The sequence below is a fragment of the Morus notabilis genome, unplaced genomic scaffold (genome assembly GCF_000414095.1).
Source record: "Morus notabilis unplaced genomic scaffold, ASM41409v2 Scaffold1009, whole genome shotgun sequence".
Lineage (NCBI taxonomy): Eukaryota > Viridiplantae > Streptophyta > Magnoliopsida > Rosales > Moraceae > Morus > Morus notabilis.
In genome coordinates this window covers 17,421-26,676 of record NW_010357868.1, presented here as the reverse complement: position 1 = coordinate 26,676, position 9,256 = coordinate 17,421, and the positions used below count along the sequence as shown (strand labels likewise).

Sequence of the window (9,256 nt, the reverse complement as noted above, 5' to 3'; positions counted from 1 at the left end):
TAATTACGTATCCTCCTTAATAGGGGGGTCTTTGTACAATGACGGAAATATATTATACACAAATTTGAAATTTGTTGGTTGAAAATCTACGTGGGACCCATCAAGTACGGCAACTTTAATTTTTTTTTTCGGTCTTTTTTTTTGGTTCAAATATAGAATTTGATTTTCATAAGGAAAATCCCTCTTTCCAATTTGACAATCTGTCATTATTCCTCTAAAAGCAGTTTTTTTTTTTTTTTTCCTTAAAGTTTCTTTTTTTGACTGTCAAAGAAGGGAAAAGTTTTTCTTTTGGAAAAGTTAAAGAAGGCAAACGAATTGATAGTGTAGTTAATGAAGACAATACAAGGATCTTAATTCGTAAACATATGAAGTAATTAGTAGCTCCTATAACACAAAACACACACACTTCTCATCCATTTATACGGAAATTTTGAAAGAAAAAATATATATGCATCTTATTAAATTGACGATAAGGTTTTGTTTTGTGGATAAAAAATAAAAAAAAAATACAGGAATTTTAATTTATTTAACACTAAATGTTTAACGTTTTTGTTTTTCTTGTGATAAAAAGAAATGTGTATATATAGAAGATGTTAGGGCCACTTCCATATATACTTATAACGTGCGATATTATTGTCTCTTTAATTATCTTGCACGAAACTAAAATAATGGAACCCTCCTGTTGCGCCTATTGGTGAGGAAATACGTGCAGGGAAATTCTTACAATTGGAAAACTGAACTCAAATTCTGCAAAATAATATATATTCATAAATATATATAATATATGAAACACTTGATATTGGCTTTTTACTTCCTTGAAAACATATGACACGTGGCAGAAAATAAGGGGGTGCATTTGAAACCATGCACTATTATTCTCTCTATAAATACCAACGGTTCATATCCATAAGATGCACCAACACAAACGCAGAAAAAAACACTTAAAGAGTTGTCTCAAAGTAATAATAGTGTCGTTTTGCAATGGCTCTTGCTTTTCAACAACATTCACTACTTCCCATCTTCACTCTTTTGGCCTTCCTTTCTCTTTTGCTGAACCCAAGTTCTTGCTTTAACCCCAAGCACCTCAATGTCTCAAAGTACCAGTCCGACAATTCCGACTGGTCCCCGGCCGGTGCTACATGGTACGGGAGCTCCACCGGTGCCGGAAGTGATGGTAATAAGTTAACATAACAATATAAATATTAGAACATTTTGTCACATTTATTCTACATACATACAGAGGTTTATTATTAGTAATTTGTAAATCTGACGAACTTTTTTTTTTATCCTAATACAAAAATCATTGATATGTTAATATGTATATATATATATATATAGAGTACTGATATATAGTAATATATGTATGTGATGGGTGCAGGGGGTGCATGTGGATATGGAGGTGGAGTAGAGGAAGAACCATTTTCATCAAAAGTGTCAGCGGGAGGTCCATCTTTGTACAAATCAGGGAAAGGATGTGGGGCGTGTTACCAGGTGAAATGCACAAGCAACAAGGCATGCTCTGGAGCACCTGTGACAGTGGCTATAACAGATGAGTGCCCTGGTTGCACTTCCGAGTCTGTTCACTTTGACTTAAGTGGCACTGCTTTTGGAGCCATGGCCATTTCTGGTCAGGCTGATCAGCTACGTAATGCTGGAGTCTTGCAGATTCAATACAAACGGTACGTATTATAAGTTACAATTAGAGAGGATTAACTAACTGATTGTACAACGCGTTTATAGATGTCAGTCGTACCCAGTATCAACCATTAATAAAAGGTGAATATTACAGACTTCTATAAAAAAACTCATTTTTTTATTAGTGCTGATGCTTAGCACCCGTAATCTTAAGCGTTTTTTCTTTACCTAAGAAAAAAAAAAAAACTCTAGTCATTTGAGTGAAGAAGTCTTCCTTCCAGTAAGGGGGGAAAGAAAGTCCTAAGTTAGTCAAGAAGTCTACCTATTTCTCTATTTCAAGTCTTTTATAAACTTCTATATATGTAAATAAATGGATAAATAGTTAATTTTTACCTGACCAATTAGCTAGAGTACGTGCTAGTTAATTTTTGCCTTATTTCAAACATTTTGACCTGATTTGGTGACCTTAATTTCTATTTTTCACTCCCTTGATTAATGCTAGAATTTCATTAATCTTTTCTCCTTTCACTATCCCATTTTCAACATTAATTTTATTTCCACCAATTAGTCAATCATGCTTATCAATCTTTGGCTTAACATACAAGCCACTGCTACTAATTAAAAAGACTGCATCCCTTGCAGGGTTCAATGCAACTATCCCGGCAAGACCTTAACCTTCCGCGTGGATTCAGGCTCAAACCCTAACTATTTCGCCTCTCTTATCGAATACGGCGACGGAGATGGAGACCTAGGCGCGGTTGATCTCAAGCAGGCACTTGACCAGGACTCATGGCATCCCATGGATCAATCTTGGGGTGCTGTTTGGAAACTAGACTTCGGCTCGGCGTTGAAGGCTCCGTTCTCGATTCGCCTCACTTCGGGGGAATCTGGCGAGACCGTTCTGCTGGTTGGAACCCTGGCCAGACTTATAGATCAGTTGTTAATTTTTGAAACTGAATTAGATGCATGATTAGTTAACTTTGTACTTCTAGCTTGCTTGATAGCTAGCTAGGTATAATTATGATCGAATATATGACTAAAAGAAGCTTAACCCTAAGTCAACTTATCATGGGACTTGGAGGTTTGTCTTCATATATAAAATATCATGAAGTTTTAATAATATTTGGCTTTTTATTTTAGGGAAAAATTATATATGTTACTCGTGCCATATAAATATACGTACATGCATCATGCCTACATGCATGCATGCATACATCCATACACACACACGTATATATTAAACTCATGTCGACAACTAATTTAATTTCCCTAAATTAATTAATGTTATTTTACATCAATTTTTTAAAAAAATGTTATTGCATATATTCTGTGATACTAGCTATTTCTTATAACGATACTATGGAATATTACTTATTTACGAACATTTAATTATCTTGCTGTTTTTTTTTCACGGAAAAAAAAAATCGTGATATGGCTATTGATGATTTTAAGTGCCCTAAAATTATATGTCAAATAATAAGGGCTGTTTTTTTTTTTTTCCCCCTCTATCAGGAAATATATATCCGGGCCAATTAAAAACACGAGTTTAATGGTTTCAAAACAAATTTGGTTGCTAAAAAAATATTTATTCCTCATTTTCTTTGTGACCCTGCACACATATGATCCTGACTTACCACCAAACCCTATGTATTCCGCATAATTTATAATATTAGAACAATTGACAAGCTAATTAACGTGACTTGGCTTAAATCATGCCCTAATTAAGTTGAAAATAGCACATTAGCATATCGACATATATACTGACATTGAATTTGCTCCAACTTAGCTTATTGGTTGGCGCGTATGCATATATGCTTTTCATTGTTTTCTTTGTTTTTTAGTTTCACTTATATACATATACATATATGTGCATGTGCGTTGTTTTGTATCGTAACTTTGGCAAAGTTCGAAAAACTTTTTCTCATGGACAGTGATATTTTTGCAAGTTAGTAAGGAGACACGCGAAACATCAGATTTTGACAAGTGGGCATGTGACCCAATCTAATATTTTTAGCCACAACCAATTCAATCCAAAACTATATTGAATGTTTACATATTACATCCAAATACAATCTACCTTATGTACAAAATCTAATCCGATCCAATCTTTTTGAATTTCAATCGGATTATACTGGATTGAATTACATCGATTTGTTATTCAATATTGGATAATTTGCTCGCAATTTTTTATGTGGTGGTAGGTAGATTTTAAGTGGTTAGTGAAAGTTCTAGTAAAAATATTTTTATAGAATTTTTTTCACTGTTATTATTTCTTCCTCTAATATCCAAGTAATTTGTTACTGTTTTCCATCTCCGTTCTAAACGAAATTTAAAAAGTCACTTAACACAAAACTATAATCAATAGTATTATAAATTTATAACGTGTTATGTATGTTTCAATAAATATGTAAAAAATAAAATATACAAAATAAGATCTGATCTGTCAAGAAAACCAAATAACTTTCATATGTTATTAATCCTAAAATGAACGTTATTAATGGTGGCTAGGAGTTTACGAGACAAAAATAAGCTAAACAATCTAAATTTTAATGTGATAAAAGACGTATTTTAGTATTTAGTGGAAGGGCACATATTTGAGAAGAGAAGTATTTTAGTGGGAGCACATTAGAAACGTAAAATAAATTTATAGGTTGAATTTGAAATTAAAAAATTGCAGTGTGGGCATGTGCCCGTAATCGATCCTACTACTTAGTTATAACAGTAAATCTACTATTTTTTTTCGTAAAAACAGTAATTTTGCTTTTGTTACTTAAACTTGAAGTCTTTAGTTCAAAAGAATTTTTAAAAAATTTACAACATTTTCGAAATACATGCATCATAAATGTTCTTATTTTTTATTTTATTTCATACTACATGATAGATTAGAGGTGTCAAATGGGCCGGGCTGTCCAGCCCATAACAGTACCGGACTTGGCATGTGCGTGCTTGCCCGGCCTGTTTGATGGGCTAGGGTTGGGCCGCAGCTTCTCAGCCCGCGGCCCAGGCCCTTGAAAACTGTGGCCCGGCCCAAGCCCTAATTCGGCCCGACCCACACACGATTCGGCCCACGAGGAAGCCCGCCTATGCCTGCGAGAAAGCCCGCCTAAGCTTGCGGTCCTTGTGACCGTTGGGCCCTTCGCGGGCCCAATGGCCACAATCCAAAAATGTGCCCAAAGATTGCCTATAAATACCCCTTAATCACACCATAAATCCCACACAACTATTCACTCTCATTCTATCTCTCATCTCGTCTCTTTGATTTTGATTCTAAGCTTTTCTCTCGCGATTACTCATTTTCTTACTCTTTCATTTACAAAGTTCAATCAATTTCCAGAAATGGTTGCATCAAATTTTCCTGATTTCACTGCTCTCCCTGAGCTTGGTGATGAGCCATTTTCTGAGGATGAAATGTTGGCTCACAACCCCACCCCCCACTGAATCAGAAACTGCTCCGGTTGATAATGCTTCAGTGCACAAAGAGGAAATTGGAGAATGTAGCAGGGGAAAAAGAACGTGTACTGCTCTTGCATGGCAACATTTCACAGAGGAACCCCGACCAAATCCAAAAACAGGTGAATAGAAAGTCATGCGGTATGAAATATTATAAAAAGTATTTTTCTAATAAAAAGGGCGGGGGTACTAGTAATCTGGATAGACATTGGAAATCATGTTTACCGTTGCACCAAGGTGGGAGTGTGGACTCCCACCAACAAACACTATCACTCATATCATAAGGGTTGTAAATTTTACATACGATGCACAACGTGCTCGTGAGGCACTAGCTAAATTTTTAACTAGTGCCGAATTACCTCTTTTTTTTGCAGATGATGCGGCATTAGAAGAATTCATACAGACGGCCTTCTGCCTGTAATTTAAACGTGTAAGTATAAACACAACTCGTTCTAATTGCATGAAAGTGTTTTATGCAATGAGACAATCTCTAGTTGATAATTTTAGGTCTTTTAATGGCACTATATCTTGTACTTCTCATCTATGGGAGGTGTGCAGTAAAACTGGATAATTATGCGTCATGGCGCATTATGTTGACAATGAATGGGTGTTACAAAAGAGAATAATAAGTTTTCATTTATGTCCATTTTCTCATAACACAAATGCTATTTTTGGAACAATAATAGAAATTTTTGGATTTTATGGGATAGAAGATAAAGTTTTAACTATTATTTTTGATAATGCGTCAGCTAACACAACTGCAATTAACATGTCTAAAAGTAGTTTGAAACCAACGTTTGGTGGTGAAATTGTTCATCAACGGTGTGCGTGTCACATAATAAATTTAGTACTACAAGCAGGGATTGAGCATATTTCCTCTAATCTAATAAATATTAGAGAATCTTTATCCTTCATATCTAGTTCTGGAGCCCGGCTCCAAGAATTCTGATAATATTGCAGGAGTAACCAGATGCGCCCAAGAAAGTTTCCAACTGATGTGAGACATAGGTGGAACTCCACTTACTTAATGTTGAAGGGATCACTTCCATATCAACAGCTCATCACAACGTATGTGAACAGTAAGAACGATCAAATTTTAATTTTTGATACAGATTGGAGTATTGGTGTGTACTTTTTTTGTATTTTTAAAAGTTTTCTACAGTGCTACTGAATTACTTTCTGAAGTTTATTATCCTACTTCACATTTAGCTTTGCATCAACTTTTTAATATTTCAGAAATATTTTCTTATTATAGGGATACTAAACTTTTTAGAAATATAGTTAAGTTAATGGAAGCTAAATTTAAAAGTTATTGGTCCGGTTGTGCTATGTTATATGCATTAGCAACCATTTTAGATCCTAGATGTGGAGTAGATGGGAACGAATCTTTAATGACTGCTACGGCATAAAAATTTGGTATTGATTGCAACTAACTATTACTGATGCTAGGAAAATGTTAGAAAAATTATTTGGTTTGTATGAAGCAAAATACGGAACATGTCAAAAAGAACAGGGAACTTCGACGTCAACTAGCAGTTCGGGGCCTAAAGGCTCATTGTGGAGCTTCTTGAAGAAGAAAGAGAAAATGTCAAGATCGTCATCAACACTAGCGCCTACCGAACCAGTAAAATATTTTGAATCGAATTTTGTAATCGATGACGATAAACTGGACATCTTATCGTGGTGAAAGAGCAAGACCGATCGTTTTCTAATACTGTCCATAATAGCCCACGACATTCTGACAACTCCAGTGTCAACGGTAGCATCAGAGCAAGCATTTAGTGTAAGCAACCGAATTCTTAACGAGAAGAGAAGCAGAATGTATCCGGATATCTTGGAGGGGCTAATGTGCGTTAACGACTGAGAATATGCCTGAAGACGAAAACAACAATATAAAGATGATTCAATTCAAGAATATTTTTCTAACTTAGACGCAACAGAATCTTCTTGTAGCACTTAGGTTTTGTAATTTACTTATCATAGAATACTGTACTCTTTTTTCTTTCGTTAAGATTTTGTCCCGATCTCTCTACAAATTTTACTTGACAAAATTTTTAACGAGACAGTTAATTATATGTACTTATTCATATTATCTTAATTTAATAAAATCACATATTTTAAAAATATATAATATATATTTTTTTAATTGAATATTAAAAAAAAATATTAAAAGCCCTGACGTTTATAGACTAGGGCCGTGCCTGATTAGATATGATAGATAATCCACTCAGGCGTGCATGTGAGTCGTGGGTGGGCCCCAAGTTAACTAACTGCCTTTGCGCGGGCCAGACCTGTAGGTCCCAGAAACCAGACATAACCGTCTAGTGGGGCAGCCGCTATTGCTAGCTTGTTGACTTTAATTATTTATTCTTATTATTAAAGAAAAAAAGATACTAATTATTAAAGAGCGATGACTTGCACATAATTCACATCCAATAGGCAAAAACATGAGTGGAGAAAAGACGACTTTGGGTTATTGGGGTTTTTTTTTTATTTTTTATAATTGGGTCATTGGGTGTTGGATTAAAGTATTACTTGAGAAATCAGAGTACGGTGAGAACTATAATTTACTTCGACAAATCTCCTAATTTGGGCTTGTTTCGTAAGTTGTTAAAGGATTTTGGGCTTTGTCAAATTAGAAAAGGAAAAAAAAATTTATAACAAATAACGGTCAAAACTCGTATTTTTGGCAAAAATGTTCAAAAATGCTCGAACTACTCTTGGTGGAGGTGGTGTTGGCATCGCCAACTTCTATCCTAAACAAGGACAATGGTTCCTTGTCACGAAAAACGCCCATCACGAAAATCGTGACGACGACGAATAGAGTCATGTTGGATGTTGTTACGATGAGGATGCGCGACTCTTTTGCGCCAACAACATCATGTGGTGAATTTGTGACAATGCCGATGCCAAGCAGCTTTGATGTCCGCAGTAAGGGCCAGCAGCATGGCGAGGTGATTGGGGTGGGGAGAGCGGCTATGACCTGAGGTAGGGGAAGGAGGTAGGATTTCAATCTTATTTCGGACTTGAGGTTAAGAGTCATAATTTTTAGTTTTGGTCTTCATTAATTTTTGGAGTTTTAGGGTTAAGACTTTCAATTTTCAAGGCTCATTTGGAGTTTTTAGGGTTTTAATTTGGAGATTTTGATTGATTTATTTATTACATGTATCTAGGCCCCCTTTTGTAGCTTAGTCTCTGTTTTGTGTCTTGAGAATAACTCTTCCTCTAACTTTGTACATAATTTGTATCATGAATGTACAGTTTCTTGTTTTAAAAAAAAATGTAGCGATAAAAAAGCATAGGATGACTAGTTTTAAGAATAAAACGCCTTTTGTGTTTACTAATAAGAGTAATAAAATCACAAAATAAGAAAAATTAAAATACGCAAAAAATTTATTGTAGGTCCTCAATATGAGAGTTATGATCTCTCTTTTAAGAAAAAAAAATGAGAGTTATATCCATTTTCAATCGCTTCGATAATTCACTTTGATGAAGAATAACATTATAAGAGAAATCGGGCACCTCTCAAATTCATAGTGTTTTTGTGTATAATCTCTCATAACCTTAAAATGACATCCTTCTCAATATATAAAAAAAATAAAAAAAAAAACTAAAAAAAAAAAAAAAAAAAAAAAAAAAAAAAAAAAAAAAACTAGAACAACTAAAATTGTAAGTTTGATCTGTGTGTGAGTCAGAATAATAATAGAACTCCACGATTTAACAACTATATAGCTAGTGTAACCTATAATATGCTCACTCATCTGTTGAACTTAGAATCTAAGTTTTCTCTTAATTTCAGTACTCATCATCTATATACAAGCAACCAACTAAGTAACTAGAAAAATATACAATCCAAGCCACAAATCAAAGGGTTAGAAACGAAACATTTATACACACATACAATTTTTAATGATTACAAAGAAGCGTGCCAAATACGACATATATGTTATTCCAAACGAAGTCACATAATTCCAGCCAAAAAAAAAAAAAAATGAAGTCACATAAGGCCTTTAAAGTGCTCAATAACATTGCTCATTAATTAATTCCTAATCACAATCAAAATATAAATACTATTAAGCACTTTTTTTCTTTTTTGAACTTGGGGTGGCGATTGATCTCTACACGTTGTGGTGGAGTCAGATATGATAAATATTACCCTAAATTATACCTA

At 34.4% G+C, this 9,256-nt stretch overlaps 1 pseudogene; it reads left to right on the top strand.

The window, feature by feature from the left end:
• The first annotated feature begins 928 nt into the window (after positions 1-928).
• On the top strand, positions 929-2,755 carry LOC21404616 (annotated as a pseudogene).
• Positions 2,756-9,256: the final 6,501 nt, after the last annotated feature.